The sequence below is a fragment of the Vicugna pacos genome, unplaced genomic scaffold, assembly GCF_048564905.1.
Source record: "Vicugna pacos unplaced genomic scaffold, VicPac4 scaffold_19, whole genome shotgun sequence".
NCBI classification, from domain to species: Eukaryota; Metazoa; Chordata; class Mammalia; order Artiodactyla; family Camelidae; genus Vicugna; species Vicugna pacos.
In genome coordinates, this window is record NW_027328740.1 from 56,804,269 (window position 1) to 56,830,456 (window position 26,188).

Consider the following 26,188-nt stretch of genomic DNA (forward strand, 5'->3'; position numbering starts at 1 on the left):
AATAAAATGTAATTATTTGTAAATACAATGTAAATGATATGTGAATAGTTGTCAGTGCATAGCAAATTCAAGTTTTGCTTTTGAGAACTTTCTGGGAAAATTTATATATATATATATATATACTTTTGATCTATTGTTTATACCTGTGAATGCAGAACCAATGGATACGGGGAGCTGACTGTACCAGCTTTTTGTTGATTCTTAGTGTAGATGGAATATTTTCAGCATTGTAAGAATCAACTCTGAAGTGGTCAGTTATAAATATTAGAAATTAATTTTAAAGCTTGAATTACCTTCTCAAAATCTGTGAGATATTGTATAGTAACTTGGCCCTTCTTTTTCAGTTTGCAAGAAATTTAACTTTAGATTTAGATGAAGGATAGAGTTCTCTAAGCTGGCTAATTATATAAGGAGAGAGACTTGTGAAGTGTACAGGAATTCCTACAAGTTCAAAGGACTTTAATGACACAATCTCCTCCAAATAAGAACTTAATCCAGAATGTAGTTGTTTGAGGAACTAAGTAATTTCACTAGGACAGGTTGTAATAAAATGTATTATACTTCAGAATATAAAAGTAATTTTCCTCCATAAGAGTTTCTTTTCTTTAGTTTGCTTCAAGGTATTTGATGTTGACGGTGATGGAGTGATGGAGTTCTCTCTAGGCTTGAACTGAGAGACACGTGGTTGCACAGAGGTCTGGAAGGACAACTGCACCGATGATACCCTGGTAAAGTCTGATTGTATACATCTTCTTGCATGTAAACTTCCAACAGGAACATAGAGTGAAGAATTTTTTAAAAGAGGTTGAGAAAAAGATTTCTTACTACTTCTAGGGTCTATATTATGCTACTCAAAATATTCATAGCCAAAGATGCAAAATTGGGAAGAGAATTTGCCTTAGAAAATTTAATAAACTGAATGTATTATGTAAAAAAAAAAATGAAACCACTGGAAAATTGTTATAAATTTTTAAGGTAAACAAGCAATCTATTTCTGGAATTAAAAAAAAAAAACTTGACCGAAAAAATATTTTATACTTCAGCTACTGTCTAATAAAAATGATACCTTCTCTTTCCTAACTACTGATTTGGGTTTCTGGTTTTAAAGGAATTACTTGTGGATCTATCCAACATTGTAGAAGACACATAGAATGCACATGACACCACAAAGGTGAGTCTAGCAGAGACTAATTTATTCTTTTCTAAAAATACATTATATTCTGAATTGGTATACATACGTAACATATACATACTTGAATCTCTTCTGCATCATCCCTGCTAAATGCTTATTTGGACCTGTGGTTACAATAACTCCAAGTTGTCCCTAAGGAAAGCCTATTCGACCTTTAAACAACTCCATTAAGTGTTATTTACATAAAAACATTATATTTTATAAGCTAGGCATTTTGTAAAAATTAAGTAGAGACAGCCCTTGTCATCTGTAGTTTATAATCTTTACTTCTCCCAGTTTAATACATTATGGTAAGACAAAACTTATATTGAGCAAAAGAAGCCACAATAAAAGAACACATTGTACAATTTAATTTATATGAAGTTCTAGAACAGAGACAGAACTAATGTTAATAAGTGTTACAATAGTGATTTTGGAGATGGGTGAGTTAACTGAGAAGGACCATAGGACATCTGGGATGATGGAAATTATTTTTCACCTCAATCTGGGTGGTGTATATAGTTTTTAAATTTTTTTTCAATAATATTGGTGAGGGTCTGTCCTAAGTTCTTTAATAGCAGCCAGAATAAGTGTATAATAGCAGAAACAAGCATGTACTTTACAAAGAATAAAGCCTTGAATTTTTTTAGTTTCACAACATTTATTAAAGATATTATAATAGGTTTGCCTTAATGTCTATGTATCCCTGTGAAACTGAAGATAATCCATATATGTGAGACACATATGAGTTAATTTGACCCTTTCTATTCAAATGTTGACATGTACCAAGTTGCAAATGGTAGGATGTAGACCATAGTGGCCTTACACAGGCTTAGAAAAATAAGTAACATTTTTTTCAATCACAAATCCAGAAGAAATCATCATAGTCTTATTAACTGACACTCAATAGAAATAAATAATAGAAATGAATTTTTCAGGGCTTGATCTTTGTTTGGCAATTCAGATAACCGTCTTCATTTACTTTTCTGCCCAAAACTAAGGTAGCCATTTCTATTTAGTATATATGAAAACAGAAACACAGGAAAGTTTCTATTAGGAAATACCTTATGTAGAGATACAATTTCCATCGCCTTTCTTCTGGGTGTTTGATAAGTATGGAGGTTATCATTGCTGTCTATTTTTATATAAGACCGAGTTTCTTCTTATGGCTGTACTTTTGAACATTAAAAAAAAAATCATTTAGCTGCTCCATCTCCGTGTAACCATAATAATGAAATGGTAAAAATTTAGAATAGATTTTGGACCTTTCAACCAAACCTATTACCCATATTCACTGGTGACTAGACGGTGACAATATTACCCATTATTTTGTACCATTACGTTGGTGTTAATATACTTCAATGGAAGTTGCATCATGAAAGCCAATAATTACCATCACAGTGCTTTAAAATCTTTTCTTATAAAAAATGGTAATATATATTGAATGAATACATGAATATCATTAATAATAAATATTATTAAATATCATTAAATAATAAATCATTAGATAATAAAAATATAATTAAGTAATAAAAGCTAAGAACATTATTATTCATCTAGGATTGTTAAGGTGATTGTTCAAAACATGAAGTAAGAAGCATTTGGTTATATTTTTGCCTGCCGAGAAATATTGTCTACTGTATATAAATGTAATTTTTGGTACACTTTGACACCAAAAAAAAAAAATACTGCTTTACTCAACTTGTGAAAGTAATGTTACATTTTATTTTGAGGAAATGTTAATATAGATACTCATTTATTATATATATTTAGTTCTTTTAAATCTCTTAAGAAGTCTAATAATATTGCCAGATGTTTTAAAGATCTTAGAAAATTGTTAGGGTCAAAGGGCATAATCCAAAGAGTTTGGAAAAATGCTTTCAAAGTTAGTAAATAGTCCTTTTTCTCTACCCAGAACCTTTTGTGGGTTCTGTTAGTAAACTTCACCTTGAACCAGAAGATACTGTGAGTTATTTCCCAGGTCTTACTGGAGGAAGATTTTTGGTGATAAATTGCCCACGTTATGACTGACTACTTCAGAGTTTGGTTACTTTTGAACTTATTCTTGCTGGCCTACTTTCAGATGAATACATAGCATCTACATTAAATCATTAGTTTTCTTTCAGACTAATGACCATTGCAAGTTTAATAAAACAAATTTAATTCAAATAATATAAGAAAATGAAGATTTAAGATATTCTTAAATATTGTTTCTCTTTCAGAATGGCCATCTTAACTCTAGAAGAATATCAGATCTGGAGTGTGAAAAATGTTCTTGCCAATGAGTTTTTGAATCTACTTTTCCAGGTATGTTTAAGGTAAATGACAGAGACCGAGGGCAGTGGTACCAGTAGTTCTACATCTTTTCCATTATGTAGTAGTTAGACAACTACACTACAAAACCATATATTGTCAAAAGAACTGCATTAACCTGTACACCACCTGCAGATGGTAAGTTAGAGCGTGGGTGCTTCTTAGAGTCACAATGTGCATGATAGGAAAGTAGAGTATAGCTGATAATGTTTATCTTAATAACTCATGATAGAGCAGATTGTAGACACATAGAAAAGAATTTAAAATGTAAAAGTCATTATAATTTGCTATTTTTCTTTACTTTTTTTTTTAAGACCCTCCCTAACAAGTAAGGCAGTGTGGACAGAGACATAGAAGTTGGCAGCTGTAAATTTTTCACAAAGTATACCATCTTTCCAGTTAGGAGGTTATTTTAGATGCAGAGCTGTTTCTTAATTTTCTTTCTTTCTTTCTTTTTTTCTTTTTTGTAATTTAATTCTTTAGAAGGTCCAATAAAGATTGAAGGAGAAAGGAGGAAAGAAAAGCTGTCGGGTGAACATGAAATCATAAAACTTGCCAGATTTTAAGTATTTTCCCAGTTAAAGTAGTTCTCTTTGCTCCAATTTAAAGAAAGAACTTATAGTTTCCCATTTTTCATAATTCTTCAAAAATATATGTTGATTTAATAGTATTTTACAGAGGGAGGGGTGTGAGTAGGGACAGACTGGAAGTTCAAGATTTGTAAATACTGACAGGTATATATAGAATAGATAAACAAACTTATACTGTATAACACAGGGAAATATATTCAAGAATTTGTAGTAGCTCATGGTGAAAAAATATGAAAACAAATATAATTATATTCATAAAGGACTGAAAAATTGTGCTGTACACCAGAAATTGACACAACATTGTAAATGGACTATAACTCAGTTAAAAAATAAAAGATATAACTGTTAGAACACTATAAAAAAAAGTAGTATTTTAGATTTTTTTTATTTTATTCTCCTTTTCTTATAAAAGCACCCCTATGAAGATCAATAAGGCTTGATATCTTCATATCTATCATGATCCTCCATTGTGAATACAGAGTAACCTGCCTGTGGCACAGCTATGTTAGAATAAATGAAATTTGAACTCTTCCTGACAGCTAATATCTAATGTATATTTAAAGCATATGAAATCTGATAAGCCTGTGATGCCCATTTAAATCAATCAGTTGCTCCACTGTCAGTTATCTGCCAGGATCTAAGTTGATATGTCTTTATAAAATATAAATACATTTAAAAATAATATAAACCTACTATAAACATAAATGACTTGGTTAGTAATATGAAAATTGAGCAGCTATTTTTATCTCATTTAAAATGATGCCCTCAATTACTTTATGTTATCATTAATTATATAGATATTTTGACCACTTAAGTTTGTGTCTGAGTCATCTTGCAGCTCTTACATAGCAAAGCATTTTGAACTTTTATATTGCCTTTCCTATTTTCTCATGCTTATCAGGGACTTGCATAGGCACTATTTTTCTATGACTCTATAAACAGATGTATGCCTGAAATTTTCTTTTGTGTCTCAGGGTTTCTAGCATAATATTACTGACAGATTTTTTTATTGGTTAGCAATCTAATTTTTTTCTTGGTATATATAGTCCTTTCAGTCCTTTCAAATATATATATATATATATATATATGTAGTCAGTTTTCAATTTTGTGTCAATTTCTGGTGTGCAGCACAATGCTTCAGTCATACATGAACATACATATATTTATTTTCATACTCTTTTTCACCATAAGTTACTACAAAACAGTATTGGATATAGTTCCCTGTGATATACAGTATGAACTTGTTTATAAATTGGGAGTTTGAGATTTCCAGGTACTAAATATTAACATTACATTTTATGATGCTCACTTTATCCCATATTCAGACATGCTTTTAAAACTTTATTTTCACTTAATATATAAGTAAGCAGACTTACTCTAAATTGTTTTATTTTCTGTCTGTTTCTAAAATAGAATTAGCTAATAAATTCAGTGATAAAAGCTTGAATTATACTTTTATTTTATTTGCCAAGATCCCACTCCTGGCTGACCATTTTGGGTATTTAAGTATAAAGTAAGTAAATGTCAGTAGAATTAGGAAACCATTCCTGTGGTAATATTATTTTCAGTCCTTTCAAATAAACTCAGTGCCCAATATTTTGCAGAGGAAGCATTCTAAACATGATCAGGAACTTCTATCTTGTACGTTTGTCAGAAAGCGTGAAATGTTAAACAGTTTGATAAACAGAATAGTGCACCACACTGACCCCTACCTATATCCATGTTCTAATCCTGAAATCTGTGAATATGTTATTTTACATGGCAAAGGGGATTTTGCAGATGTATCAGGTTAAGGACTCTGAGACAGGGAGATTAGCCTGGATTATCTACATGGGCCTAGTCTAACAACAGGAGTCCTTAAAAATTGAAAATCCTTCCCAGATGTGGTCAGAAAGATATGACTTTGGAAGAAGGATTAGAAAGCTGTAAAGCTGTTAGCTTTGAAGATAGAGGAACGGTCATGGGTAAAGAAATGTGGGTGAACACTAGAAGCCGGAAAAGACAAGGAAATATATTCTTCCTTTGACTTACAGAAGGGCATACAGCCCTGCTGACATCTTGATTTTTAGCCAAGTGATACCTGTTCCTGACTTGACCTACAGAACCATAAAATAATAAGTTTGTGTTGCTTTAAGCTGCAAAATTTGTGATAATTTGTAACAGCAGTGATAAAAATAAGTATAGGGGAGGTAATCCAAATTTATGGATTGGAGGGCTCAACATTTTAAAGATGTCAGTTCCCCTTCAACTGATTCAAAGATTTATATATGTACATCAAAATCCCCAAAACTTAATTGTTGTTACTGTTTTTTTGTAGAACTTGACAAGCTGATTCTAAATACATAGAGAAGCTTGAAGAGCCAACAATAGCCAAGCTGATATTAAAGAACAATGTTAAAGAACTTATTATAAAACAATATTAAGTCTATGTGATAACTACCTAAAGTTAGACATATAGACCAATGGAACAGTATTGAATTAAACCCTGTACCATACATGAACAGTAATTTTAGATAGATTATAAATCTAATAAATTTGAAACAAAAAGCAAAGCATCTGGGGGAGAGTAAAGCTCAGGTGGAATGTGTGCTTAGCATGCATAAGGTCTTGGGTTCAACTGCCAGTACCTCCATTAAAATAAATAACCTAATCCCCCACCAAAATAAAGCATCTAGAAAATAGTGTAGGAGATATTTTAATGACTTTGAAGTGGCAAAGAGTTCTTAAACAGGACACAGCACTAAACATAAAAGAAGAGATTTAAGTTGGACTTCAGTAAAATTAAGAATTATTTTTATCAAGAGATATCATTAAGAAAGTGAAAAGCCACATGGTGGGAAAATATATTTGCTATATCTATATCCAACAAAAGACTTGTATCTAGGGCATATAGAGAACAAAAACCAGTGGAGAAAAAGGCAAAACCTCAATATTAAAATGTGCAAAAAAATTGAACAGGTGCTCCACACACAAAAAGAAAAATCCAAATAAGCTATGAAAAGTGGCTGAGCTCTTTAGTAATAATAAAATACGTACTAAAACCACACTTGGAACACCATTAGACATCCACTAGAATAGTTAGTTGTTAAGTGATATGAAGCATTGGTGAGGGTAACATGCAATGGGGACTCTTACACATGGCCAGTGGGAATATAAATTCTTTCAAATACTTTGAAAGTAGGCTTTTTGAATGAAAGTTATATATGTATATGTGTGTGTGTGTACATATATACACACACACACATATACATATATACACACACACACTCCCTGTGTACCCTTCAGAAGCTTCTACATCTGAGCACAAAAGGACATCCAGAAAATTCTCATAATCACTATTTGTTATAGCCCCAAATAGAAAATGACCCAAAGACCTGTCAACAATAAATACATAACCGTAAGTGGTGGCACATGCATACAAGTTGTATACTTTAAAGCAATAAAAATAAATATACTAGTTTACAGAAAACACTAGTGGATGAATCTTACATAATGTTGAGTGGAATGTACGGGACTAAAAATTTCAAAAGCAAAAAAACCAATCCATGGTGGCTGAATTTAGGATGGTGAATCCATCAAAGGGGTGACATAGTATCTGGGAAGAAACCCAAAGTGGAACAGCAATGTTCTGTTTCTTGACTGGATGAAGGTTACATAGATGTGTTTACTTTGTGAAAAATCACTGAGCTGTATACTTAAGATATGTTCACATTTAAGCATGTATATTATATTTGCATTTAAAAAAAAATGTTTGCTTGCAAAAAAAGATATCCAAAGCCTAAGTATTTATCAGTAGGAGAATGGATAAAACAAATGATAGTATATTCAAACAATGGAATACAATTCAACAATAAAAAAGAATCAACTACTGATACAAGGATGAACCTCAAAAGCCTAATTTATACATTTCATTGTCAGGTAAATTTTAACTCAGAAGGTAAACAAAACTATAAACAGGCATGTGCCCTGGGGGGAGGGGTGCTGAAGCCTTTGTCTCCTCAGACCTGTGCCATTACTGGCACATCTCGCAAGAAGAGAGGCAGGGCTCAGCCACAGCTACCATCTTGTCCTGTGCATAGTGCCCGGGCGGGGGCAGGGCTGAGACCTGAATCTGCACGTGGGGGCCCCACAACCTTTTAGGCAGGACTGAGACTTGTTTATAGCCTGAGGCAGAGAGGATTTTTCTACCCTGACACCTCAGAGAACTTGTGCCGCCAAGGGAAACAAGGAGCTCAGATTTGGCACAGAGCGTAGGCGGGGCTGTTCCGTGGTCTTCCCTGAGCCCACCTAAGACCGCCTACCCGAGGCAGAGCAGGCAGCTGCACAGAGCAGCGGAGCGACCAGCACCAGGAGAGGGCAGGTGGGCAGCCACCCACCTTCCTGGCAGGAACACAGCACCTGACCACAGTGCTGGGATGGGGTGTGATCTGCCCACGCTTCCCCCCAAGCACAGCATCTGACTGTGGCATCAGGAGGGGGAGTGACCTGCCCACCCACTGGATAAGAGCTCAGCTCCTGACTAGTGTTAGGAGGGGGCACAATCTGCTGGCCAACAGCCACTGAGAGCAGCACAGATGAGGGTGCCAACAGAAGGCCTATGAAACAGCAAGCTGAGTTCATGAAGCAGGCTAAAGACACAAAGACCTCTCGATAAAATCATTAAGGGCACACCATCTCCAGGATAAGTAGGTAACTGCTACTCCTTAAGCCACGGTGCCAGAGAGATATGAGCAATGTGAAGAAGCAGAGAAACCACTCCCAATGAAAAGATCAAGAGAAATCCCCTGAAAGCATGAACAAAGAAATAGACATTGATGGTCTATTAGATCAAGATTTCAAAAAAGAGTGATCAAAGTACTGAAGGAACTAAAAGAAATAGTGTTTAGGTATATAAAATGTATCAAAAATGAAATAGAAACTATAAAGGAGAACTAGGTAGGGTTAGTAAACTCATTGGCTGAGATGAGAGCTGACCTAAAGGCTGTGCAAAGCAGACAAGAAAATACAGAAGAATAAATAAGTGACCTAGAAGACAGGACAACAGAAAGCACCCAATCAGAACAGCTGAGAGAAAAACAAATGAAAAACCAAACAATATACGGGACCTATGGGGTAATATAAACTGTGCCAATGTATGCATAATAGGAGTTCCAGAAGGGGAAAAAGAACAAAGCGGATTGAAAAGGTATGGGAAGGACTCATGACTGAAAATTTCCCAAACCTAAAGAAGGAATCATATCCAAGCACAGGAGGCTCAGAGGGTCCCAAGCAGGAAGAACCGAAACAGACCCACACCAAGGCATATCCTAATCAAGATAGCCAGATTCAAGGATAAAGAAATGATCCTAAAGGTAGCAAGAGAAAAACAAAGAGTGAGTTACAAGGGAACCCCCATAAGGTTTTCAGCTGATTTTTCTACACTATTTACAACAGCTAAGACATGGAACCGGCCTAAAATGTCCATCAAAAGATGACTGGATAAAGATGTGGGATATTTATATGATGGGATACTATTCAGCCACAAAAACTGACTACATAACGCCATTTGCAGAGATATGGATGCTCCTGAAGAATGTTATTCAAGGTGGAGCAGTACAGAAAGAGAAAGAGGAATACCATGTGAGATCACTCATGTGTGGAATCTTAAATATATGCAAGATCTTGTGGTAACTCACAGCAAAAAAAAAAGTGGCAATGAATATATGTAAGTTCATGTATAACTGAAAAATTGTGCTGTACACTGGAATTTGTCATAACATTGTAAAATGACTATTACTCAATAAAAAATGTTTAAAAATAAGTAAAATAAAATATAACCTTTAAAATACTGTATAATGAGAGGTGTGATGTTCTAGTATCTGTTCTAAGTAGTACGTTAGACACACATAAGAATAGCCAATGGTCAGAAAGATCACATGTTATCAGCTACCACGCCATGCAAATTAATGGCATTTAGCAGATATTCATATATGTGTGTAAATATATAAAATAGGTATTAGTCTATATGTAAATCAAATCAAATATTATATTATAATCTAATGTAAAATCATATCAGAAAAAGCAGTGTGCTGACATAAGTGTCTTGGTGTAAACAGATTACAATTTTTTATTGAGTTGTCATAATGGGATAATATTGTGAACCAAGTGGAAATTGTAAAAAAAAGTTATCCAAAAAAAAAAAATCCTGACTACATGAAAAGATGCAGTTACTATAAGGCCTTTCCCATTATTTACTATCAGTGTCAGAAAGTCTTGGAATAAGTTAGGAGAATTAAAAACTCTAACAAGACACAAGAATGCACTCTCTGTTAAAGAAAATAAACGAAAAGAAAAAAACAAATGAATAGACAATTAAGGTCCTACAGATAAAAATACCAATTTTTATGGGAAATAGCCTTAAAATAAAAAATAAGGAGATTATATTCTAATTTCACCTTTTGAATAAAGATATACAAAATTTAGCTGAATACCTTCGTATTTTGCACTTATGAAGAAAAAAATGTATTTGCAATGAAAAAGCAGCCATTACCCTGCCTTTTGAGTATTCTAAAGTTTTAGGTTTGAATATATTTCATCTTAAATGATCTTAAGCACTATGCAGTGGTTGGTGTTTTAAAAATACCACTGTGCGTGGAACTTCTAAAAGTGCTTCAAAAAATTTATATTTTTGTAATAATTTAGCAATGGCCTGGATATTATTTTTAACAAGACAACTCACCATGGAATACTGCAAGATTTTTTCAATGAGTTTATATTCACACATGTTTAAGATTGTCACTGTATTATGAGAAAATGTCAACCGTGGCAGTATTTTGACTTGAAAATGAGATAAGCTGAGAAGCATATTTTAAGTATAAACTAAATGATTGCATTCCTTTAAAGACAAGAAAGTAAAAGCATGATAAACTCTGACTTTGACACACTTAAAATATAAAAATTAACATAATGTAATTTTACACACTTCTCTTTAACTCTCAGTACTTTCTCAGCCCCTTTCCCATTACACCCGCGTCCCCGCTCCTGACCCTTGGTGTACACACCTCCGTTCACACGGAGGAAGGGGGGACCCGGGCGGTGAGGACCAGGGGCGCGGACACCCCAGCGGCCCCGATGGACACGGACACTCACCCGCTCCCGGCGGGCGAGGAGAATAGTCGAAGCGGGCCCGCCAGCGCACCCGTCCCCTCCTGCCCTGCTGGCCGGGGCCCCAGCTCGGTCAGGTCCACACACACCCCGGCAGGAAGCGGGCTCAGGCCGTGGGAAACCGGCGTAACTTCAGACAGAGAGCGGGGAGCATCCTCCCGCAGACACGCAGGCAGCGCTGTCCCGGAGCCTCCTTGGCGCCGCCCGCTCAGCCCTGAGGAAAGCAAACTCCGCCCCCAGGGAAGACGCTGGCTGCTGACGCGGACTGCGCATGCGCACCGCCACCTAAGGCACGCTGGCTTCGTGCGCCCCCTGCAGGTCCTCGAGGGCGGTGCAGGATACTCGGAACTCACTGTAGAACACATGACCCCTCCCAGCCATGATGCTAAATCACTGGAAATCTCAGTGCCCTGGCCTCTTTTTTAATGGCACTGGTGATGCTCTCATCCAGCCATGCCTGCTCTCTTGCCTGGCACATGCCTCAGTCCTTGGAATCCCGCCTGAATCAGATTCTGTTCTGGGGGAAGGACAGGTGCAGAAGAATCTCAAAATTCCAGACTTAGAAGATGACCAGGAACCCAAACTCAACTCTGTTAACTCCCTGGGGTCCCCTGAGGAGTGTGGTTTTCTCAGAACCATCTGCCCTGTGTCAGGAGCAGACCAAGCCTCAGGTAGCTTAGAGAGGCTATCATGCAGCACATGCTTTGGATGGTTCTCAGTTCAGACCTGCATGATCTTGAGACCCTTTTGTAACTCCTAACACTCTGTTTTCTCATACCTATAGTGATGGTTATTGATGACTGAGTTAAACCTCTTACAATGCTGAGGTGCTATTGTTCCTTGGATAACAGAATATTTTGAAGGGATCAACTGTTTATCACCTCCCACTAATGAAGTATGTTTTTAAAACTAGAAATGTTTCAGGGGGCACTCAGGTCCTCCTCTTGCACCAGTTCCTGAGGTGTTGGCAGTTTCTGCTCTGAGCTCCAGATCCTGATCCTGCCGGTGGTCTATGGTGATGCCAGTGTGTACATGCTCTTCCTTTTGCACCGGTGTGGAAAGGAGACAGCCCTTCCCCTACATGAGGCTGCAACACGCTGACACTCAAAGCAGGCACAATGAAGAACCAGCTAGAGTCCCCGGTACCAGCTGTCCCAGGTAGAAACGTCACCTTCACCACAGTGTTCCTGTGCTCCTATCAGGCCTTCACTACTCCCAGCAGGCCATGCATGAGCAGTGTGACAGTGTGACACCTGCACAGCATGGTGGTGATGATCCCACCTTATCTGTTTGTCTTTGGAATGTCCCCATACCTCTCTGAGCTTCACTTTGCTCTTCTCACAGGCAGAGTTGTACAGGCATGAACCTCACAGGGTTATGGTAGGTAGTCACGGTAGCTGCTCACCCAGTGGCAGGCTCTGCCGAGAGGGCTGCTGGGAGTGCTGTGTGTCTTCACACTTGTCCTTCACTCTCCCCAGTGAAAACACTCTTGGCCTTATCCTTCCCTGGCCTGCGGCCTTTCTGTGCTTGCAAAAGAGCATGGAAACAATCTGCAAAGAAGTTTTGAGGTTCTGTCCATCTGGTCCAGGAAACGCTGACTCTCCTAGATGTGCTGTTGGGTGGGCTCTCATGGAAGGGGCTTCGGAAGGACTTCCCTTTGCAATAAGTTGCCCCACCCAGCCCTTTCCATGATCCAGACTCCTGGGACCAGGGTGCAAATCCCCAGCTCCCCACTTGTCAACCATGTGACCTGGGCAACTGTCTCAAACCCAAGCTTTGTCCACCCAAGGTCAGCAAAGATGGGGGATAACAGGATGTCCCGCACAGAGTGTCTGTGCAGATTAAGTGAGGTAGAACAGACAGAACAGTGGTGGGGCCTGGCCCATTGGTTGGCAGAAGGGAGCTTAACATGTGCAGCAAGTTCCACGGGTCACCCAGCAATCTGCCCAGAGGCTTAGCCACTCCATCGCTATCATGCATCTGAAGTCCACTTAAACACATGGGAGAGAAACAAACACATATTCTGAGTGTAGCTACCACAGGGAAAATTGCATCTGAGCGGGGAGTAATACCAGAGGGTGATCAGGATGGCGGAAGATGCCCCCTGGGTTTGAGCAGACTGGAGCTGCCCTCCAGAGCCTGGGGTTAGTGAGGATGGGCTTGTAGAAATGCCCCTCTCCTTTACCCATGAATGCTGGGTCCTGCGGGTACTGAGTCCCACAATCGGTGTGCTGCTAGGGCCCTCAGCACAGAGAAAAACCCAGGGGTTCCCACAAGGCTTCGGCCACATCCTCTGCTTCCTGAACTCCCACTCTGGTGACCCCACCTGGGATGCAGAGATGAGGTGAGGCAGGGACCTGTGCTGTCAACATCACTGCTCTACCCTGGGAATCTGGCACACAGTAGGTGCTTGGTAAGACATTGTTGAATGAACAGCAATACCGGGCCAAGTTTCTGTGGGTGTCTGTGCCCCCAGATCAGGGACCCCTCAGGGCCCACCTCACAAGTGACATGAAAATAATAATCCCACCAGGAGCAATAACAGTTCCTCAGAATAAATGGGCTTTTCCAAGCACTCTCCACCTGTTGCAAAGGCCTCCAAGCAGGGAAGTGGGCTGTCAGGGGCAGCACTGCACTCTCCACTGTAACAAGGAGAAAGCCAAGGGCCACAGAGAGGAGTGCCTTTCCAGTGTCACTGCTCACTTTCCCACCTTTTGGGAGACCAGGAGGCTTTTCTACTACATTCTGGCTCTGAAGCCCCAATACTGTGTGGACATGCCTCCCTCCCTGGAGCAAGGAACCAAAAGAGACCTGTCACTTGTCACCAAGCAGACAGGCTCATTCCAGCTCATTGTGCCACCAGCAGGTTGTGCTAGAAGCAGGATCCTCTGGGAGACATCACACTCTCCCAAGCTGGAAACAGGTGAACAGCTCACAGGTTTCCTGGAGAGGATGGTCACATGGCCTTGATCTGGCCGATCAGCATTTTCCATCCTCCCTGGCCACTGTGATTGGCTCAAGGCTGGGCACCAGTCCAATCAGGCTCCACGGAGGTCAGGCCTAGTTGCTGGAATCCTGAGAGCAGAAAAGTTCTATTTCAGTTGGGTGTTGAGGGGTGGTGATGTCAGCCTGTGGCAGTTGGTGACTATCTTGCTTTCATAAAGGCAGAGCCATGTGAAGATGACACCAGTGGCAGAGCCCAGAGGTGGGGAAGTGTGACTTTTGTTGATGTCACTGAGCACCAGGTACAGACCTGCCTGAAGCTATCTCCCTGTGGACGTCTCAGTTAGGTAAGTCATTCTCCCCTGCCCTGTTTGCTTCTTAAAGCCACTTTGGTTTTCTGTCACTGGTTTTAAGAAAAAGTTTGACTATTCCTTCAAGCTGGCTAAATGGAGACCCTGGAACTGCAACAGTGAGGTGACAGGCAACAATGTGGCAAATAGACTCCAGAGGCCTCTGTTCAAACAGGGGATTGTAAATGACAAGGGAGAGTACACATGGCCTCAGTGAACAGATTTGCTACTGGTAGCTCCCAGTTCCTGGATATTAGAGTGCATGCACTCAGCCAAGTCTCAGCTCTGCTGTCACACCTGCTAACCCACACCTCTCCTCTCCCACCTGCCGGGCCTAGGGGGGCTGGACACCCCCGGGCACCTGAAACAGCCCAGGGCTTTGTGTTGTAATTTACACAGGCTGCCCCCAGTTCTGAGGGTGAGGGTGACTGGGTTCCAGTTTACATAGAAAACAGACTAGACGTTCTCACTGGTGAGATGTGAGGGTGGGACCCCAATCTACCATCTGACCTATGACTTCGGAGTGGACAGCCTCCCCACCCTCAGCCAGGATGCTTGCTAAGCCTAGGGGCTCAGGAGTCCTGCTCCCTCCATCACCCCTCCTGGAGGTGAGAGTGGGGGGCTCTTCTCTATACAACATTCACCCCTGCAGGGGCACACGTGTGACCTCACAGTCTGTCATCCCTTCCTTATGACCTGGACCTCCTTGATGTGTGAGCACTGCAGATCATGGGTGCACACGTGGGCAGGTGCACCATGACTGAGAGGACAGCACTCCAATTTAAGCCCCCTCCATGCTCAGATGATTACATCCTGGAATTGAGGGGTTCCCAGGGGTCAGGTGGCCAATTCTGGCCTTAGGGGCAAATTCTTATCACCCAGGGGGCTAATTTTTAAATTAAATTACACATTTACAATTCAATAGTCAAGCCCCTTTCTAGGCAGCCTTGTAGCCTCTCAGCTTTTACCCCTCGCTGTGACCATGTTCTAAGCTTCAAATTGAGTGCCATTATGGACATGAACATGTCCCTGTCATGTGTCACCTTCACAGTAAGCGGCCACCCCAAACTCCCCTCCCTTCCCCTTGTTGATATCTCCACACAGGGAGTAGGGCCCTTTTGATGCAGTTTTGCAAATGTGTGAGCTAAGGGTTTAGAATGTCCAGGCTAAGAGGGGTCTGCTCCACATGGCAGGACAGGTGGGCTGGCAGGGGGTGATGGTTCACTTGTAAAGCCTCAGCTGGTTTCAGGCAGTGACAACAGACTGGCAGCCAAGGGCTCAGCTGGTGCAGAGTAAGCGGATTAAATGTGTTCACCCAGACGCCTTGGGGGTGGCAGCCCTGGAGTACGACTACAAGTGAGGAAGGTGGAGGGTCCCCAGGGCCTGGAACTCCACCTTCTAAAAATCAGGACTGAGATGTGGCTTTGAAATCAGAACACTGGAGTTCAAAGCTTCCCCGACCACTTTGTCAATAATTCAAAGCAAATGAGCCTCAGTTTTCTCATGTGTAAAATGAGAACTTTGAAGCCTCTCCCTCTGAGGGTGTGGAGGGAAGTAAATGCGGTGACAGCAGAGCATAGGAGCTGTCTGGGCTGAGCCTGCATACAGGCAGGCCGTTGTTGCTGCCATGACCACTGTCTTCCAGGGCAGGGTCTACACTCTGTCCCTGTGAAGGTCCAGACAGTAAACATTCTAGGCTTTGAGGGACCTACAGTCTCTGTCACAACTACCACCCTCTGCTGTTGGAGGGCAAAGGCAGCTCCTGCAGTAGGTAGTCCAGGCTCGCACCCCCGCTTCCTGACATAAGTATTCCTGAGATACAATTTTCACATAACTTTGTTGGCTTTAGGTGTGCAGCATAATGACTTGTTACATGTGCATATTGTGAAATGATCAGTTCATTAAGTTTACTTGACGTCTGTCATCACCCATAGTCACACACTATTTTCCTTGTGATGAGAAATTTTAAGAGGTACTCTCTTAACTAACAAATGCACAACCCAGTGCTGTTAACTACAGTCACCTTGCAGTACATTATGTCCCCAGGACTTGTTTATCTTCTAACTGGAAGTTTGTACATTTTGATTATCTTCCCGAATTTCAATCACCCCCTGACTCACCTCTGGCAACCACCAACCTGATCTCTGTTTCTATGTGTTTCGGTTTATTTTGTAGATTCCACATATAAATGAGATCATAGGTATTTGTCTTTCTGTCTCCACCCAAGTTGTCACAAATGGCAGTATTTCACTTTTTTAATGTCTGAATAAGATTCCATTTTATATACATATATATGCATCACGTTTTCTGTACCCATTCATCTGCTGATGGACACTTAGGTTGTTTACATATCTTGGTTATTGTAAATAATGATACAGTGAACATGAGGGTGCAGTTGTCTCATTGACATAGTGATTTCATTTCCTTTGGATATATTCCCTGCAGTGGACTTGCTGGATCATATGGAAGTTCTAATTTTAAATTTTGGGGGAGCCTTCTTACTCTTTTCCCGAGTGATGGCACCAATTTACATTCCCACCAACATTGCACAAGTTTCCCTTTACTTCACACCACCACCATCACTTGTTTTCTCTTGTATTTTGATGACACCCACCCTGACAGGTGAGAGGGGGTATCTCATTGTGGTTTTGATTTGCATTTCCCTGATGGTGAGTGATGTTGAGCACCTTTTCATGTACCTGTTAGACATCTGTGTGCCTTCTTTGGAAAAATGTCTATTCAGTTCCTCTGCCCACTTTTTAAATCAGATTGCTTTTTTTTTTGCTGTTGAATTGTAAGAGTTCTTTATATGTTTTGAGTGTTAACCCCTTATCAGATATATAGTCTGAAAGTACTTTCTCCCCTTCTGTCTGTTACCCTACCCTCTGCTTTCTGGATGACAGGGGTCCAGGCATTTGGGAATCTCTGCTTCTCACGTGTTTCCAATGGTGGGTGGGTGAGGGCTGTGTTCTGATAAAAGTGTGCACAACCGTGGGTCACTACCCCTTATTTTAGAAGGTGGGCTCTGAAGAGAGCAGTGTGGGCAGGGATGTTTCCCTGAAGTCATCATTTGGATGGTCATGTGCTCTGGAACTCACATCAACTAGCCCAGATGTGATGGGGCAATTTGCAAAGGGAGGACCTTGCAGCTAAGACACAGACCAGGTGCTCTTGTGTCTTGTTGGAAGGACCTGGAAACAAAGTTGTGTGGAACAGGGACTCCTCCAGGTCACAAGGCTCAGTTCAGACTTCTGGGATGCAGAGACCTGCTCTGAGCCACTGTCACTGAGGAGCGAAGGGCCTCAGGCAGGAGGGAGGAGTTGCTGGATTTCACTTGCCCTGTTTGTCAAGTTTCAGCTCTGGTGATGTGTGGAACATGGGCTTAGCTTTGGGAATGTAAGAGGAGAGGTTCCTGGGGAAGGGCTGGCTTTTTCCTTTGATTGAGGTCCTACTGTGTGCCAATCACAGCAGTCCTCTGAGTCAGGGCTGGAAAGCCAGGCACAGAGAGGTCAGGGAGTTTCCAGGTCACACAACATTAGGCGCATCATTAGGGTCTGATGCAGACCTGACGCCCAGCCCACATTCTCTCTCCTTTCCCAGGACCATCATGATCCCACATGTCAGAATCACCCAGAGAGGCCCAGGTATGGGCACTGGGACCTTTCCTGCCTAACATGCAAGGAGCCTTAAGAGGGGCGACAAGGCACTTCCTGAGTCCATGATGCCCAGAGGCTGCTCTTAGCAAGAGGCTCAGCATACACTCTTGGATGAATCCTAGCTCTGTCCTGAGTCACTCTGTCCTCCCTGCCTCAGTTCTTCTGCCCACATGGGGCTGGAAACAGCAGCCACTTCACAAGGGTCTAAGGAACCTCCAGGATCCTGGAAGCAGCACCCTCACACAGGGAGCACGTTCTCCTTAACTTTTCCTCACCTCTTTGCTGGATGAGGAGTCCCAGCGGGGCCCTGGCTTGTCCCAATTCTCACCCCAGATCAGGGTCCAGCAGGGGGTGGTGTCCAGGCTGGACTCTGTCCTCTGCCCCTTTTGGGGACCCTCATTCATCGCACCTTGGCTGCCTAGACACTGTCTTCCAGGGGCCACTCTGTGCCTCCCACACCTACCTAGCATCCACCCACCCTGGGTTACTCCAGCACCCTCTGGCCCTTGGCCACACACCTACTCCGTGTTGAGTGGAAATGAGGTGACCGACATGCTGGGCCTCCTGGACAGTCTGGAGGAGCCCGATATCCCCAACCTGCCCACCACTCCAAGAGCCCAAGATGGGGAGAGGGTGTGCCTCCATTCATACTCTGATTTGCTCAGATTCTCAGCACCTACTTTTCTGGGTGGATATGGGGGCAGAGGTATGATGTAAAAGCAGGAGACCTGGACAGCAGACCATGAGAAGGGGGCTAGCCCAGGCTGGTCTCATAAACCCCTTAACTTTGGCTTTATCATCTTTAAAGTGGGACAGACTCTTGTGAGGTGAGCAGGATCCTGACCCATAGCCAGACACTGTCCTACACGCCTTAGAGAAGCTCACTGACTCCTCACGAAAATCTGTGGGGCAGGGACAGGCATTATCACCCATTTCTACAGAAGTAACTGAGGCACAGAGAGAACAGGTGAGGTGACCACCCCAGATTACAGAGCCCAGGTCATCTGGTTCCAGTGTCCAGGCTCATGGTCAGTGCCCAGTCTTGGTTTTCATCCTCCCTTCATCCTCCACTGGGACCCATGGCCGCAGCCTCATCTCAGTGTGATTGTTCATGGGGAGCAGGATGGGTGCACTGAGGGCCGGTTTCTCTGAGGACTGCTTTCCCAGAAGGCTCAAGAGGTTGACTGTATTTACTACTGGACACCCAGGCCTGGGCCCAGGCCAGCCACACTGCAAAGCCTGAATCAATGATTGTTGAGTGAATACCTGAACCTCTGCATGTACCTGCATGTTGCCCCCACTTCCTCATATCCACAGCTGGCTACCCTGCCAAAACCCCGTGTAATCAGGCCTGGGCCAGGGACAGTCAAGGGGACCAGAGCTGCTCAGCTGGGGACAGGAAGCCTCAGGGGCCCTGTGGCTGTCCCAAGCATCTCCTGGGGCAATTCTCAGGGAAGCCCAGCCAGCTTCCAGAACAGCAATCAGGTCCCAATCCCAGGGGTATATGGAAGGTCTTGAGGGGTGTTTCCTGAGACTGACTTTGTGTATGAAGGGGGCTTGGGGGTCAGGCAGCTTTCAACGTCCATTCCAGGCCCACACCCCTGCTGGCAGCATGGAGCTAGTCATAAAGGACACAGGCCGTGGGGCCAAGGCTATAGCAGGGCTCTGCTCCCTCTCTGTGGCTCAGTGTCCTCATCTGTAACAGAGAACTAGTAACAGGGCTATGGGAGGGCTCACTGAGACCCTCCTCTGTGGCTTTGGTTGGACACTGCCCTCCCTCTGCTCAGTGCCCTTCTCTGTAATAGAGAACTAGTAACATTTTTCTTAGCCCCTTTTGGCCCCATTTTTCTGAGTCTCTTTCTACATTGGGCCCAGGGCTTTCACAGAGATCACAGAATTGGGATGTAATCAGAGTGTGGTCACAGCCCTAGTGGTCCCAATTGAGGCCAGAGGAGCTTCAGGGAGGGTGGGAATCCAGAATTGCTTCATGGAGGAGGTGAGATCTGAGCTGTGTCCCCAAGGATGAGCTGTCATCTAGCTGAGGCCTGGCACTGAGCAGGACCCATGTACATGGTTAATGAGGGTGTGAATGAATGAATGGGCACCCCTCTAACAGAGAGTGAGGGGGGGAGTCCCCTAGGCCAAAGCAGGAAACACAGGGCACCCTGGGGGAGCAGAGGGCGTGGCTGCAGTGTGATGTCTGCCTCACCCTTTATGGGTGTCTTGCCACCACTTTAGCGTGTGTTCTGGTGGATTGGGAGCCCTTTCCTCTCCTCTGCTTCAGTATCCTGCTCTTCATTCCCAGCAACACCCACCTGTGTCACCTCAGTGTCCCCAAGTGGACCTGAACCTGTCTTGTGGGAGATTTTGAAGAGGGATTTGATGTGCAGCCCAAGACTGAAGTGGGAGGGAGAGGATAATAGGGACCTCCAGAGGGGATCATTGGCTGGCAGTCATCAGAGGGGTGGGGAAGGCAGAGCCTCAGAGCTGTAGGATCCTGCTAGTGGTGGCTCCTTCACGAGGGGCTTCACAGGGTGGAAGCAATCATGGGGAAAGGCAGAGCTCAGTTTGGGGCTTGCTGACATGGAACAGCTCATCACAGAGACGTCCAGAGGAGCTGGATGTAGGGAACGAACATGCCACTGATGTCAGGGTCAAAGCCTGAGACCCAGATGAGGTGGGGCGGTGGTGCAGGGGAAGGGGCTTGGGGATATCAAGATGTTCATTCATTGGGGTCCTCAGGGTGGGGACCTTCATGTTCATTTCACAGCCACCTGGTGCCTGACCGAGTTAGGCTTAGGGAGGTCACTGAGTAGACACGTGCCGATAACCTAGATTCTCCTCTTTCCACATAAAGTCCCTGGTGTGAAGCCAGCAGGCACTCTTCAGAGTCATACACCATCACCCCTGGGCTCTCTGTGTGCCTAGAACCCAGTGGCCCCTTACCTCCCACTCCCCACTGCAGGACCCTTTGCACACCTGCATTTCCACAAGCTATAAAACATCTTCTCTTGCTGTGTGTTTCCCCTATGAAACCTCATTGCCCCAGGAAGAGAGGCCTCACATCCTTCCCTTATTAAAGTGGTAAAGCCTTTTGTTCAGAGAAGCCCCTGACAGATCTCACAACCAACCAGGTACCTGTGCATGAATTGATCATGCAGCCCCCTCCTCCTTGTGTGCACAGCACCCCCCCAATAACAGACCCCACACACTCAACCTTGGCGCTCGGGTAGGCACCCCTTGCCTGTGTGGCCTGATGTTGTCTATAGCAGTGTCCCTATTGAACTTTCCTAAACCCTTCTCAGACGCTGGTATTTCTTTACCAACCCAAGTAATTAGCCTGCCATTGTGCCCACAACACCTGAAACAGAGTTGGCTAAATTATGCAGATTGATGATGCAGGTTAATTTGCTATAAAGGTGAAATCAAGGTTTACAAATAAAAGCAACATACATACTCAAGGCAGGACTAAGAACTCACACGGATAACTAAGACCCTCCACATACATCCCACTTTGCCCTTAGGGCCTTTGGGATGGCTGCTTTTCCAGCCAGGATCTCTCTCCGCCTGCTTCTTAAACACCTCCAGGAATCTGCTCAAATGTCCTCCCTGACCTTATTTTTCTCCATGGAACATATCACCTCTGGACATTATGTATATTTTACTTAATTTTCTCTGTGTCCCCCACCAGGCTGTCTGCTGCATGAGGATGGAGACCTGACTGCTTCACTACCTGCTGTGCCCGGTATCTGGAACCCACCCAACACACAGTAGGACCTCAGAGATTGTGTGACGGGTGTGTGATCACTGTAGGCCACAGACAAAAGTCTTCCCAGCAGTCATGGTAAGAGTCATTCATTCTCTACTTACTGAGCCCTACTGTGTGTTGGATACTGACCTGGGTGGGAGGCATGCAGTGGATTAGACACAGTGAGCACACACAGCATGTTAGGAGGGACATGTGCTCTGGAGAGCACACAGGGCTGGGGAAAGTCAGGAGTGCAGGAGTGGAGGAGAAGAGGGCCAGGTGGAGACAGTGGTGCCAGAGGAGACAGAGAGGTGGGGCCCAGGTCGTGCAGGGCTTTATGGCTCCTGTGAGGGCTTTTCCTCAGGGCAGCGGAACCATGGCTGGGTACGGAGCAGGGGCCCGGGTCCTGAGTTCTATGCAGGAAATGGAGCAGGTGTCTGCTGGGGAGATGTGCGTGGAGGAGGCTGTCCCTGTAGACTGTGCAGGTAGAGAAGGCTCCTCTGAGGAGGTGACATCTGAGCTGAGCCCTTGTATGGACCGTGTTTCCACCTTCTGTAGACTGGATGCTTTCATCTGCCCTGCAGCCCTATGCAGGACACACCCTGTTCTCAGTCACCTGGACTTGGCCTCCTGCCTCCCTTGTGGGCCCTCCCACCCCAGAAGGAGTCCTTCTAGATCTAACTCACTACCTCCTCCACTGGACTTGGACTCACACTGAGCCACTGTCCACCTGCCCAACTCACCCAGAGTCAAGTCCAGACACTTGGGGGAGCCCCTCCACTCCAGAGCCCATGAACTTACTCAAATGGCCAGTCCTCAGCCTGCTCACATGCCTCACACTCCCCTCCTGCAGAAACCCTGTGACAGATCATGTCCACAGCACCCTGCTCCTCCGATCCTGACCCCAGGCTTTCCCATGGGGTGTGACCCCGCATAGGTTGCAGTCCCCTCCTCCAGTCTGGTGAGTAGAAACTACCTTTTCTTTTTTCTTTTGTTAATATATTTATTTTTTAATTTTTATTTTATTGAGTTATAGTCAGTTTGCATTGTTGTGTCAATTTCCAGCATAGAACATAATTTTGTCAATTGTGTTTACTCTTTCAAGAAACCATCTCTTGGCTTGATTTTTTCAAATGTTTCTTATATCTCTATTTTATTTATTTCCTCCCTGATCTTTATTATTTCCTTCTTTCTGCTTACTTTTGTTATTTTTGCTCTTCTTTTTCTAATTCTTTTAGGTGGTAAGTTTGATTGTTTATTGCAGTTGTTCCTCGTTTTTGAGGTAGACCTGATTCTCTCGCTATAAACTTCCCTCTAAACACTGCCTTTTCTGGATCCCATAGGTTCTGTGTGGTTGTGTTTTCATCATCATTTATCTCAATGTATTTTTTATTTCTTCTTTGATTTCATCATCCACCCATTTTTTTTTAAAGTAGTATGTTGTTTAACCTCCATACTGTCATTTATTTCTCCTTTATTTTTCTGTAGTTAATTTCTAGTTTCATGGTATTGTGGTCAGAAAAAGTTGCTTCAAATATTTTCTATCTTCTTCAAATTGTTAATGCTTCTTTTGTGCCAAAGTATATGATCTATCCTAGAAAATGTGGTATGTGCACTTGAGAAGAATGTATGTTCTATTTTAGGGAAATATAATGTTCTGAAAATATTACCCAAGAGAAATTGTTCTATTGTATCATTTAAGTTCTATGTTGTCTTATTAATTTTATGTATGGAAGAGCTGTCCAGTGATGTTAATGGATTGTTAAAGTCTTCTACCGTGATTGTATTCCGATCAAATTTTCCCTTTTTATCTGTTAGTATTTTCTTTTTATCTGTTATATATTTAGGTGCTCCTATGTTGTGTTCATATATGTTAATGAGTGTAATATCTTCATCTATGACTCCTTTAATCAATATAAAATGTCCTTCTTAATCTTTCTTAATAATCTTTGTTTTAAAGTCTATTTTATTTGAAATCACTGTTGATATTACTGCTTTCTTGTGATTTCCATTTGTGTGGAATATCTTTTTCAATCCTCTCACTTTCAATCTATGTGTGTCCTTCTCCCTAACGTGGGTCACTTGTATACAGCGTATTGTAGATACTTGCTTTATTATCCACTATGCACTCTATGTCCTTTGATTAAAGCATTTAGTCCATTGACATTTATAGTAATTATTAATAGAAATGTGTTTATCACAATTTGAACTTTGTTTTGCAGTTCATTTTGTATTTCCTCTTTGTTCCTTACTTTTTCTTTCTGTGGTTTGATAATTTTCCTTTTTATTATCTTGGTGTCTTTTTAGTTTTGTGACTCTATTGTAACTTTTTGGCTTGTGGTTACCCTACTTTGTACATATATTAACCCATTACTATATCTGTTTGTTTTAAACAGATAATAATATAAGCTCAAACCCATCCTACCAAGAACAAAAAAGAGAGAGAGACAGAGAGAAAGAGAGAGAGAGAGAAACCTGCATATTTTCTTGCTCGCCTCTCCCACCCTTAATGATTTAGATGCCCTCTTTCATGATTTCATGTTTATTCTGTTGTAATTCATTGTAGCAATCACCTTTCCAATTATGGTTTTCTCCTTTCTGTAGCATCCTGCTTCTTTTCTATTTAGAGTAGGTCTTTCAATATTTCCTTTAGCATAGGTTTAGTGTTGCTAACTTCTTTTAGTTTTTGCTTCTCTGTGAAGTTCTTTATCTCTCCTTGTATTCTAAAGGATACCCTTGCTGGATAAAGTATCCTAGGCTGCATCATTTCTTCATTCAGGACTTTGAATATACCTTGCTTCTCCCTTCTGGCCTGTACTGTTTTTGTAGAGAAATCAGCTGAAAATCTTATGGGGGTTCCCTTGTATCTCATTCTTTGTTTTTCTCTTGCTGCCTTTAGAATCATTTCCCATTCTCAACCCTGGTCATCCTGATTGTAATATGTCTTGGTGTGAGTCTGTTTGGGTCCTCCTTGTTTGGGACGCTCTGTGTTTCCTGTACTTGGATATCTGATTCCTTCTTTAGGTTTGGGAAGTTTTCAGTCATGATTTCTTCAAATATCTCTTCAATCTCCTTTGTTCTTTCTTCTCCTTCTGGGACCCCCATTATGAGTAGGTTGGCATGCTTTATGTTATTCCATAGGTCTCTTATATTGCTTTCATTGGTTTTTATTTGTTGTCTCTCAGCTGTTTTGTTGTCCTGTCTTCTAAGTCACATATTCATTCCTCTCAATTATCCAGCCTACATTTTACAGCCTTAACCTCAACTCTCCTCTCAGCAAATGAGTTTTCCAATTTTCACTGGCTCTTCTTTAGAGTTTCAATTTCGTTATTTGACATATTCTCTGTCTCTATACACAATCTCTTTTAGTTTCTTCAGTACTTTGATCACTCCTTTTATGAAATCATCTAGTAGACTATCAATGTCTATTTCACTGATTGTTCTTTCAGGGGGTTTATCTTGTTCTTTTAATTGAGACAGGTTGCTCTGCTTTTTTACCTTGCTTATATCTCTCTGGCACTATGGCTTATGGAGTATCAATTGTCTACTGTGGTCTTTTAAGAGTTTATTTATTTATATAAAGTGGATGCAGAAATAAAACTAAGCACAAAGAAATTAGTATTAAAAGCAGTATAATCAATAACAGAAGAACATATTGAAACAAGATAACAATTGAGTTGGGATGAATTTTTAAAATATTAAAGGAAGAAAAAATATTTGAGAACAGAGTATAATCACAACAGAAGAACAAAACAAGGATAAAAATGAAATTGGACAAATTGAAAGATAATAATAAAAGTATTTTAAAAGAAAATTTTAAAAGGGATTAAAAATAGAAATATAAAAATTATTTAAGAAGTAACATTTAAAAAGTAAAAGAAAATGGAACAGAAAAGGAAAAGAGTATGTTCCCGTGGAGATTGTGTGCCCTTAGTAATTTTATCAAGAAGTCCTTCTTAAATATGTGTGGTTACCAAGTCTTACTTCTGTGCCTTTTGTCTGTTATCCCTTTGGTTAATGATGTGGCCATTAACCTGTTAACCAGAGCCTACCCTGGCTATTGAATGGGGACTTCTCTTTGTTTTGTGGTTGTCAAAGCTCCTGCCCTTGCCTTGCTTCATGAACTCAGCTTGTTGTTTCCAGAGACCCTCTGGTCACACCCTTGGTCTGTGCTGCTCACAGTGCCTGTAGGTAGACATGTAACTTCTCCTCCCAGTGCTGCATCTTGGTGCTGCACTCCTGCATGGTAGGTGGGCAGATTGTGCCCCTTCCCA

General features: G+C 42.1%; 2 long non-coding RNA genes across 2 annotated transcripts in view; both read left to right on the forward strand.

Moving 5' to 3' along the window:
• Positions 1-599: 599 nt before the first annotated feature.
• Positions 600-6,656, forward strand: LOC140693302 (uncharacterized). Its single transcript, XR_012069022.1, has 4 exons — positions 600-728; positions 1,109-1,171; positions 3,394-3,478; positions 6,392-6,656. It is a non-coding gene; the product is annotated as an uncharacterized lncRNA (long non-coding RNA).
• Positions 6,657-14,381: 7,725 nt separating this feature from the next.
• Positions 14,382-26,188, forward strand: part of LOC140693301 (uncharacterized) — a 31,269-nt gene continuing 19,462 nt past the window's right edge. Inside the window, exons 1-3 of the long non-coding RNA XR_012069021.1 lie at positions 14,382-14,507; positions 21,858-22,010; positions 22,768-22,875. This is a non-coding gene — a long non-coding RNA (uncharacterized lncRNA). The remainder of the gene's footprint in view (positions 14,508-21,857; positions 22,011-22,767; positions 22,876-26,188) is intronic.